At 42.1% G+C, this 12,167-nt stretch overlaps 1 protein-coding gene across 1 annotated transcript in view; it reads left to right on the top strand.

Annotated features, from left to right (window-relative positions):
* Nucleotides 1-12,167, top strand: part of LOC145396992 (ionotropic receptor coreceptor Ir76b-like) — a 155,373-nt gene that overhangs the window by 124,416 nt on the left and 18,790 nt on the right. The gene's annotated exons all lie outside the window — the stretch shown is intronic.

Here is a 12,167-nt window from a genome sequence, read left to right as displayed (position 1 = left end):
AGGTCGTACTGTAGTGTGCCGGCACACGTGGGTGACTGCTGACAGGTAAGTGGACGATCACAGGGTCAGGTGGGGTTAATCTGGGTCTAGGGGATTATCTGCCTGGCGGCGAGTAGGTGAGGCCTGCGTAGGCGGGAGAAACAAAAATCAGATGCGAATTTTGAAAAATGTGAAAACTATGCAATTTGCAATGTTGCCGCGTTAATTCACGTCGCCGGGACACGCGTGCACATCATGTGCGGACATTAATTCACGTCGCCGGGACAGCGCGGGTTAATACTTTCCACAATCCTTGTCTATCCACCCTGTCATATGCTTTCTCCAAATCCATGAAACCCACATACAACTTCTTTCCATTCTCTAGAAACTTTTCCACTAAGGATCTAAGAATGAATATCTGATCTACACAACCTCTTCCCTTCCTAAAGCCTCCCTGTTCTTCTCCAACTATTTCCTCTGTTATTTCCCTGACTCTTTCAATAAGTGTCCTACCATACACTTTTCCTATTATACTAAGAAGACAAATTAATGCCCCTATGATTACCACACACTTCTTTTTCCCCTTTTTCTTTGTACAAGGGAATAATTATACCTGACTTCCAATCCTCCAGAACTATACCTTCCTCCCAGGCCAATCTGCACATCTTCCACATCCATTCTACTACTATCTCTCCCCCATGCTTCAACATTTCACCACACATTCCATCAATTCCTGGGGCTTTCCCCGATTTAACTTTCTTCATTGCTTCCACAACTTCTATTCTACTGATTTCTTCCTGTCTTCTCACCTCCCTCCTTCTCGCAGCTATTCCCCAGCCACTTATACTCACATTACTTCCATCCTCTATGTTCAACAATTCCTTAAAGTGTTCTCTCCACCTGCTCACTTTTTCTCCCTTCTCCACTAGTAATCTACCATTTTTATCTTTCACTCCCCTGCTAACTTCACATCCACCCTGTCTTACTCTCTTCACCTCTTTCCAGAACATTTTCTTACAGTCCCTCCACTTTACACTCAAATTCCTTCAAAATTCCTCATCCACTCTCTTCTTACTCTCTCTTACTAATCTTTTTACCTCTCTCTTTCTTTCTGCATATAACTCTCTCTTCTGCCTCTCAACTTCTTCCACGCCCCTATTTCTCATCCATTCATTGTATGCTTTCTTCTTTTGTGCCACAGCCTGTCTCACCTGTTCTTTCCATCACGCTGTTCCTTGCACCCCTCTCCGTCTTCTCTTCATCCCACACACCACACCACATTATTATTATTATTATTACTGGGAAGGTGACAGTGGCAGTGATTGTAGCGTATGCACTATGTAATGACAGGAGTGAGAGAGAGAAAGACAGGTTTTGGGATGAGCTGGGTGAAGTAGTGGGAGAAATGCACAGGACCTATATATAAAGTGTGTGTAATGGGCGATATGCATGGAAGAGAATGCACTGGTCCTGAGGATGACATAATGGGTTGTAATGGAGTACCAGCAGAAAATGATATTGGGAAGTTACTGAGGGACATGTGTCAGGAAAGGAAGCTGTGCATTTGCAACTCATATTTCAAACACAAAGATACACATAAATATTGTATATTTATGTGATATAGAGGGCATGGGAATCGTGCTGAAAGGAGCTTGATTGATTATGTGCTCATAGAGAGGTCGATGCTGGGAATGGTCACCGATACGAGGACCGTGAGAGGACGGTGTGGAGGTGTGTCACATCATATGATTGTGGTATTCAAGATCAAGCTGAGAGGAGATAGGTGGACCAGGAGAGAGAGGAGCAGACTGGCAGAAAGATTGAAAGATGAGAAACTGAGGATCAAAGAAACAGCAGATGAATACATGACCAAAGTAGGGGAGGAGTTGGGATCAGTGAATTGGAATGAAATGGATCTGGACAGCCTGTAGAATGCATATAGGGATTGCTTAGTTAGGATTGCTAAAGAGGTGTGAGGTGTGGCAAGACTAACAACAAAGAAGAAAGGCATGGCATGGTGGGATGAAGAAGTTAAGAGAGCTATGCAAGAAAAGAGGAAGAAGTGGCTAGAGTGGTTACAGAACAGGGGTTCAATTGAAATCAGAACTGAATATACTGAGATTAAGAAGCACGTAAAAAGACTCGTGAAGAGGAAAAAGAAGGAGATAAATGATGATTCTGGAAGAAAAATGAATGCAATTTATTCCAAAAATAGGAAGTTACGAGAATTCTGGAAAGAGGTGCGAAAATGTAGAAGTGACAGCAGAACAAAATGCAAAAGTGTGAAGGATGTAAGCAGTAGATTATTAATCCACAAGGATGAAGTAGGACCAGATGGAAAGAAGCTTTTGAAAGCCTGATGAATGGGAATAGAAAGAGCAGAGTGGCTGCAAACAGAGAAACAGAGGAATAATACAGTGCTAGGAAATGTGACACTCGCACAGGCGAGGAACGCTGTGAAGCGGCTGAAAAATGGGAAAGCAGCTGGGGTTGATGAGGTGTATGCAGAGATGATTATGTGTACTGGAGAGAGAGGAATGAAGTGCTTGTTGGAGATATTGAAGAAGGCATGGATGAGTGAAACTGTGCGAACAGACTGGAAAAAGGCTGTGATTGTACCCTTGTACAAAAATAAAGGTGAGCAAAGTGAGTGCAAGAGATATCGTCGCATAAGTTTACTGAGTGTTGTAGGGAAGGTATATGGAAGGATTATTATACAGAAGGTATGGGAGATATCAGAAGTCCTTGTGAGCGATGAACAAGGTGGTTTTAGGAGTGGCAGATGATGTGTAGATCAAATATTTGCAGTGAGACAGATAGTGAAAAAGGCTTGGCAGAAGGACACTAAGATGTTTATGGCATTTATGGATCTGGGAAAAGCATACAACAAACTATGTAGACATAAAAGGACTGTGGAAGGCTTTGCGCATGTACGGTGTAGATGGTAAGCTGCTAGGTGTCGTCAAGAGTGTTTATGATGGTAGTGAGGCATGTGTAAATATAAATCGGCATCTAAGTGAATGGTTCACGATCAATGTGGGCGTTCGACAAGATCGTGTGATGTCTCCATGGTTTTCAATATTTATATGGATGGGGTGATGAGAGAGATAAAAAAAACACGAGTAATGGAGAGAGTGATGGCGTTGGTAATGAATGGTGATGGATGGAATATCTCAAATTTGTTGTATGCTGATGATGCAGTGTTACTTGCAAATACCGGACAAGAAGTTGGTAGACTAGTGCAGAGTTTTGCTGATGTCTGTGAGCGTCGCTGCCTTTAGAATAAATGTAGAAAGGAGTAAAGTGATGGTAATCGAAAGAGAAGGTGACTCCCAGTTGTGATGTTACAGTGAATGGAGAGAATTCAAATACCTGGGTATAGTGATAGAAACGAGAGGAAAATGTGCAAAATAAGTGGAAAGTAGAGTGACACAAGAAAGGAAAGTAGTTGGTGCTAAGAAGGCCTTGATAAGAAACAGAGGCTTGATTGTTGCAGCTGCGCAAAGCTTACATGAAGGAGTGTTAGCGCCAACTTTAACATATGGATGTGAGATTATGGTGTGGCATGAAAATGAAAAATCAAGAGTGACAACAGTGGAGACGGGATTGCTGAGGAATGTATGTGGAGTACAGGGAGAGGATAGGATACGAAATAATGTGATTCGTGAAAGATGCGGAGTGAGGAAGTCTGTGGACACAAGAATCGAAGAGAGTGAACTGAGCTAGTATAGTCATGTGGAGATAATGGGTAACAATAGAATGGTGAAAAAGGTACAGTATATCTGAGCGCATTTGAAGGAGGGAGGCGGCGAGGTAGGCCAAGGAGAAGGTGGAGGGATATGGTGGATGAGTGTGTGAGGAAGAGAGGTATGAAATTCGGTGAGGCTAGGGGACTGACAGGATATCGAGCTGGCTGGATGAATGTTGTGAGAGGTGCTTGATCAGGGATTTGGCACCCCATTAACATGACAGCGTTCGGATTGACTCTATCGGATACGTGTATGTGAAGCTAAAGATTGCCTTGAAAAATTTTTGACATACTAGATGGAACCAGGATTCCATGGGCTTGAATGATGAGTGAATGGAAGCGTGGCCCATTGGACTGGGCAGACTTGGGATGTCTGGACGTTGCTACTCGTCACCCTGCCCTTGGGTGGGAAAAGAGGTCCGGATGATGATGATGATGATTATTATTATTACCGGTAATATTATTATTATTATTATACATCCATCCATCATCCAATCCTCTGTCACTCCATAAGGAACATAGGAACCCGGGGCTAGGCAAGTTGGCCCTGATATTCAAGATGAGAGTGACCAGCCTCATTCATCCCTGAAAGGCATTACGTAGCAATAGGCCCCAACCACCCTTTGGATATAAGCCTAGACAGGCTCTTTCCGATTCGAGCACCTTAATTACCCACTAAACCACCAGGCGCCATAATCTGGTTATATGGTTACCACCCAGTATGTAAATGGTTTCCTGGTTTACATGAAACCATTTGGCTTCTCACTCAGTGTAGTCACCCGTAGGCAGAAGGAAGGAGAAAGAATGAAGGACAGAAAGACAGAAGAGGGAGTGTAAAGTCACCCGTGGGCAGAAGAAACAGGAAAGAATGAAAGAAAGAAAGACAGACGAGAAAGGATGGAAGAGAAGAAAGGGCAGACACCCAAAGCAGCACTACATCGAGTAAGTGGCTGGTGAGCACCTCCACCTACCACAATTAATTATTATTATTATTATTATTACTGTTATAATTATTGTTATCATCATTAATCACGATCATCATCATAGGTGCAACTCTCATATTTATTTCACTGCTGCAAATGCTCACACAAGAATTAATACCGTATTGCATGAACACTACTACTTGAACAATGATATAGATCTCTCCATACATACATTAGATTTATCTACACACACACACACACACACACACACACACACACACACACAAGAAAATAAGAACCTAGTTCACATTCTGTATGCTATAGAGTGGGTAAATCCATACAGACACACAGGATTGAAACTGGACAATTATATATATATATATCTAGAGTGGTTTACCTCCCTCTCTCTCTCTCTCTCTCTCTCTCTCTCTCTCTCGTAAAAGAAGTCCCATTGATCAGATTCCATAATGTGCCCTTTAGAACTGGATAATTATCTATGACTGTCGTTGTTCTCCGTGCATGAAATTGTCTTTTCTTCTTTTGCCGACAGTATGTAAAACTGGAAAACATTACATTAAAATTTTCGTGTATTCAGCCAAAGGTAACTGCCTTTATATGTACGCAATGACCTACCTTACACTCGAGTTCCTGAACTTCTTTCTTCTGAGTTCTCTACTCTTTGGCTTCGGCTGTCCTATCATTCTCTGACTGAATATATCGGCGCTGTTTACTTATCCCCTAATATTACTGACTATGACAATTTTTTCGACTATCTTACCTCTACGATGGAACACATTCTATCCATTTCTCCGTTCTCTGAAATCTCCATTCTAGGAGATTTCAATGTTCACCACCACCTTTGGCTCTCCTCTCCTTTCACTGATCCACTTGATGAACAGACTTACATCTTTTCTATCTTTAATGACCTAGAGCACCTTGTACAGCATCCTACCCGTACCCCTGACCGCCTTGGAGAGAGCTCCAACATATTTGACCTTTTCCTTACAACTAATCCATCTGCTTACACTGTTAACCTTTCCTCTCCGTTGGGCTCCTCCGATCACAACTTTATTACTTTAACCTGTCCTATCACTCCAGTACGGCCTGTGGACCCTCCAAAGAAACGTCAATTGTGGCACTTTGGAGCTGTGGACTGGGAGACCCTCAGGCAGTTCTTTGATTTTCCCTGGAATGATTATTGCTTCCTTTCCTGGAGCCATCTGAGTGTGCCTTGGCATTACGAACGTTATCCTCTCGGGCATGGAAGCATACATTCCCTTCTCATATCCTTTGACTGTTGCAAGAAAGCCTTGGTTTAATCACGCTTGTTCTAATGCTGTCCACAACAAGGAGAGGGCCTACAAAAGGCACCTCAACCAACCCACCCCTGAATCACATCTTTTTTATGTTTCTGCCCGGAATCGTCCTAAGTCTGTTCTTCACTCTGCTAAAAAAAAAATCATCCGTACTAAATGCTCTCAACTCCCCAATTCGAATTCTTCCTGCTCCTTCTGGCACCTTGCCAAAAACCTTTCTAATAACTTTACCTCATCATCCTTCCCTCCTCTTTTCTATTCTGATGGCTCTGTAGCCATTTCCCCTACTGAAAAAGCAGATCTCTTCACTCAGACTTTCTCCTCCAATTCTACCTTAGACGTTTCCGGTGCTGTTCCTCCATCACTTCCCCTCTCTGTCTTCCTCATGGCTGACATTAAAATTTCTTCAGCTGATATATTTTCTGCCATCACAGGCCTCAATACTAACAAGGCATATGGGTCGCTCCTTTTCTCCCCAGGAACTGTGCTTCTATGCTTACACCCTGCCTTGGTAAATTTTTTTGCCTTTGGTTATCAACTTGTACCTTTCCTTCTTGCTGGAAGTTTCCTCTCATTGAGCCAGTCCCAAAGAAGGGTGACCATTCAAAACCCTCTAACTATCGTCCAGTTGCTTTAACATCCTGTGTCTCAAAAGGTTTTGAGTCAGTTCTTAACAGAAAAATTTTAAAGCATCTTTCCTAACCTTCTTTCTGATCGTCAGTATGGGCTCCATCAGGGATGCTCCACCGGCGATCTTCTCACGTACCTTTCAGACTCCTGGTCATCCCCCTCTCGGGACTTCGGCAAAAGCTTTGCCATTGCACTTGACATCTCAAAGGCTTTCGATCGAGTCTGGCACAAATCTTTTATTTCCAAACTGCCCTTATACGGTTTCTATCATTCCGTCTGTGCCTTCATATATAGCTTCCTTTCTGGTTGTTCTGTAGCCGCTGTTGTAGACGCCATCGATCTTCTCCTAGATCTATCAACAGTGGTGTTCCTTAGGGCTCTGTCCTATCACCAACTCTCTTCCTTTTATTCATCAATGACCCTCTAAGCTGTATATCTAATCCTATCCACTCGTCCGGTGATGATTCCACCCTTCACCTTTTCATTCGGTTCTCACAACGTCCATCTCAGCAGTTACTTCAACAGACAAGGGATGAGGCTATGGCACACACGATGTCTGATTTGGCTCATATATCTGACTGAGATAAAAATAATTTTGTTTTTTTTTAATGCATCAAGGACTCAGTTCTTACACCTATCAACCTGACAAACTCTTCCACGGGAGTACCCACTATTGTTTAATAATATCCAGCTCAATCCTGCGTCATCCGTGAAAATGCTTCGAGTTTCATTCACTCAGGACTTATCGTGGAAAGTTCATATTTCATCTCTTGTAAAATCAGCTTCCAAGAGATTAGGAGTGCTAAGCCGACCCCGTTCCTTCTTTACCCCTGCACAGTTGTTGACTTTATACACGATTTTTTTTTCGTCCCTGTGTGGAGTACAACTCTCATGTGTGGCGAGGCTCCCCACATACAGCTCTTCTCAATAGGGTGAAGTCAAAGGCTTTTGTCTGATTAACCCTCCTCCTCTTACTGGCTCCCTTTAACCTCTTTCTCTTCGCCACACTGTTGCATCTTTATCTCTTTTCTATCGCTATTTCAATGGTCACTGCTCCTCTGAACTGTCTGCTTGCATCCTTCCACCTATATTACGTGCGCACAGCACTCGTCTGGCAACAAACTCTCATCCCTTTTCTGTTCAATTCTCTAATGCAAGAGTTAACCGTTACCCCCAGTCCTTCATTTATGCAACAGGTCAGCTCTGGAACTGTCTCCCTCTGTCTGTATTTCCTACTTCCTATGACCTCCAGTCTTTCAAAAGCAGTGTGTTCAGGCATCTCGAAATGAACGGATCTTGAATTTGGCTCTTTTTGTGTTGTTCTTTTTTTTCCTTAGAAGGAACGGTTTGCGGGCTCGTGGCCTTTGGTTCCTTCTTCTGTGCATTAAAAAATACAGTACGCACATTGGTGTAATATCTTTTTATCATTTTTTATGCAAGAAAGAAGGAACCAAAGGCTAGGAGCCCGCAAGGTTGTTCCCTCTTAAGTAAATCAAAATAATACAGAGAGCTTAAGTCAAGATTCGTTACATTTCATTTCGAGATGCCTGGTACAGTGTTTGAAGGACTGGAGATTAAAGGCAGTATTAAATACAGACAGAGGGAGACAGTTCCAGAGTTGACCTGTTGCATATAGGATGGACTGGGAGTAATGGTAAACTCTTGCATTAGAGAGCTGGACAGAAAAAGGATGAGGGTTTTTGCTAGCGGGATGTTACTCGCCCGCCATACTGGTGGAAGGATGCGAACAGACAGTTTAGAGGGGCAACGACCACTGAAGTAGTGATATGAAGGAGAAAAAGATGCAACAACGTGGCGAAGAGTTTTAAGGGACCCAATAAGAAGAGCAGAGTTAATTAGACAAAAAGCCTTTGACTCCACCTTTTTTAAAAATGCTGTATGCGGGGAACCTCCCCACACCTGAGAGTAGTACTATACTTGTGTATAAAGTCAACGACTGTGCAGTGATAAAGAAGGCACGGATTCGGCTTAGCACACCCAATCTCTTGGAAGCAGATTTTACAAGAGAGGAAATGATGATCTTTCCAGGATAAATCTAAAGTCGCCTATCCAATAAACGAATCCACGGAGATATGTGTCTAAGCTGCACACGGTAATCGTAACAAGCACATTATATAAATCTCTCTTATGTAAAGCAAATGCATCACCGATTGCACTGTAAGGGTATAATTACGTTTGCATCAAACTAACGGTTGTTTTGAAATTTACATTAAGAGTGAGTTGGTGCTGAATATTGCATTATTTTCTCAACACCTGCCACCGTATAACGAATGAAAATATGACACAGGGTACTGGAACATCAGCTTGTTATTTTTCCATGAGCTTGTTTCTGTTAGTTTTAAAATTTATCACTGATTTCATCATTATTAACTATAATGAATGAATAAATATATAAATAAAAACTATGTTTTTAACATAAGAAATACCATCCGATGACCAAGGGAAGTGCTTCAGTATAATTCTTGTGGTCCTAGTGGTGTGGAACCTCTGAGAGTCGGTTTGACAGAATGCAGTACCGGAGAAACTTAATATTATTCTTAGCCCCTTCCTTGTGTTGAAACAATGACATATCTCCAACACACACACACACACACACACACACACACACACACACACACACACACACACACACACACACACACACACACACACACACACACACCTGGACAAATTCGGGGGAAGGGTTCGAGCAGGATGCATGTGACATGACAAGAATGTGACAGAACATTTTTCCCTCTACAAAACAGCAGTGGAACACTGTCCCCTTTGTGAAGATGGTGGGGAAACCCCGTCCCCTTTGTGAAGAGAGTGGGGGAACCCCGTACCTCCCCCATTCCCCCTCTACTAGACTACTAACTGAGATCTAGTTAACTTGGCAAGCTAGTGTTATAACTATGCTTCCCTATTACAGTGGACGTACTTCTCATATTAATGCTAGTGTTACCTTGTCCTCGGAGATTAGTTGACTACCAATGCCCGAAGAAAATGTACAAATTCTGTTATGTATCAGACTATAGACTTACTATCATAGCATCCCATGGACACTAATAATCTCGCAGTCCTTATAAATTACAATGCTTTTTTTCTCCATTATTGTAAGTACTATTTTTCTAAAACACAAAAATGCATTACACTGTGGCTATACCACTCATTAAAACATAATTTTTCGGCATCCCCCAACTGTATGACTCTAGAATATCTTCCAAGTAAAAATATAGTGAAAGGGAATTATACTTGTATACGCATTTTTTTATGCAGGAAAGAAGGAACCAAAGCTTAGAAGCTAACAAGAGTGTTCCCTCCAAGGAAAAAAAATAAACTGACAATTTAGGAGTCCGTTCACTCGAGATACCTTGACACACTGCAGGGCTTAGGCAAAAGGGAAGACAATTCCAGATTAATGACCTGCTGCATAATTCATGAACTGAGAGTATCGATTAACTCTTGAATTAGAAAGCTGGACAGACAAGGGGTGAGAGTTTGCAGGCGTGAGCTATGCACTCACCGAAATGAAGGGTAGGATGCAGGCAGGTAGTTGAGAAGAACACTGATTATTTTAGTAGCTTTTAGTAGCTACAGAAAAGAGATGAAGATCCAATGGTGCATCGAAGAGACAAAGATTGAAAGGAATCAGTCAGAGCAGGAGAGTTAAAGAGACGAAAAGCCTTTACCTCCACCCGGTTGAGAGGAGCTGTACAGTATATGGAAAGCCCCCTCTCCCCCGACTCATGAGAGGTGTACTCTACACAGGGTCGAATTAAACTCCTGTATAAAGTCAACAGCTGTGCGAAGGTGAAGAAAGAACCGAGCCAGCTCAGCACTCTTGGAAGTAAATATTGTATGAGAGGTAATATGATCAGTCCACAATAAATCCCATGTGAATGAAACCCCAAGTATATTCAGAGATGACGCAGGACTGAGCTGAATAATGGTAAATATTAAGGCGTGAGGCACAGTCAGATGGGTCTCAGTTATGGCAATAGTAATTATTCCAGGGAAATTTATAAAGGTATTGTCTGATGGCCTCCCAATCAGCGGCTCCTAAGTGCAACAGCTGTCATCTCTAAGGAGGGTCTACAGGTCATACTGAAGCGATCGGACAGGTTAAGGCAATAAGGCTATAATCAAAGGAGTCCAAAGGAGATACGTGATTAACAAAGTAAGCAGAAGGATTAGTTGTAGGGAAAAGGTAGAGTATGTTGGAACTCTCTCCAAGGTGGTCAGGCATATGGGTAGGGTGCTGTGCAAGCTGTTCTAAGTCGTGAAGAATTGAGAAGATGTAGGCTTTTTCACCAGGTGGATCAGTGAATGGAGAGAAAAGTCAAAGGTGGTGGTGGTGAACTTTAAAGCCAGGTAGAATGGATATATCGGAGAAGAGAGAAATTGGTAGAGCGTGATCCGCCCTAGCAGTAAGACAGTCCAAGAATAGTTTTTATAGTCGACAGAATTAGGGGATAATTACACGACACAGATGTATTCAGTCAGATAATGACAGGATTACCGAGGCCAGAATTCAGAGAATTCAAGGTCAGGAACACGAGAATAAGATACGTTGTTGCATACATATACAGTACATAGCAACCAGCCTGACTTTGGAATGAGTATATTGAAGGCAGAAAGATAGAGAGAAGGGTTTGCGGTCAGTTGCTTCGGAGAGCTGAGTCTCATTAAGGAAGAGAAGATGAGGCTTAGAGAAGATGTGGAGCTCAATAGAGAGAGAACTGGAGGAAAGCCCACGCATGTCACACAACATAGAGAGTCAGATAATCGTCCAGTACATCCCGCTTAATCATTATGGAAGAGGGGAGGACGGTTAGGGCATTTCCGTCCCCCCCCCCACCCACCCGAGACTCCGAGGGTGGGTGCTGTGTGGCCTAGACGGGAAGAGTAGTGTGTAATGTGCAGGCAGTCTGGTGCAAACAATTAAAGGAAAATGTATAGAAGAGTATGCTAGCCTACTTCCCGTGTTACTGAAACAGAAATTTCAGCTGAGGTGAATGGTCAGAAGCTAGGTCTCAGGGCTAGTGAAACGTGAGCTCCAGTTCTCACCATCACCATCATCCACCTAAGAGGTACTGCCGTGTTCGACTGGTGCACGGAATCATAGAACAACACCTAGCATATATATATATATATATATATATATATATATATATATATATATATATATATATATATATATATATATAACTCGTGTGAAATATGAAGCATAACATGTCATATTAGTTAAAAAAAAAAAAAATAGCTTACATTTTGTCAGGACGCCACCTTACAGAAAATTGCAGCACTCCCCTACGAAGAATATAAGAGTGGTCATGGAAAAATATCAAAACACATTTATCACAGTAGAAAATTAGTCCAGTACAAAGAAAACCATATCAATGTGTGTCTCTCACATGGTGCAAGTGCTGATGCAGAATGTATTTTTCATATTATTGGTTCTGTTTTAATGTATTGAACTGGTTGCTCCATTTTTTTCCCTAAATTTTATATAAAATCTTCTCCAGATTACAGTGAATTGCAAATCAAAATTTGACTATGATAGGTTAG

The sequence above is a fragment of the Coenobita brevimanus genome, chromosome 40 (assembly GCF_032717465.1).
Source record: "Coenobita brevimanus isolate Jiangsu-jjx chromosome 40, ASM3271746v2, whole genome shotgun sequence".
NCBI classification, from domain to species: Eukaryota; Metazoa; Arthropoda; class Malacostraca; order Decapoda; family Coenobitidae; genus Coenobita; species Coenobita brevimanus.
This window is presented reverse-complemented; position numbering and strand designations above follow the sequence as displayed.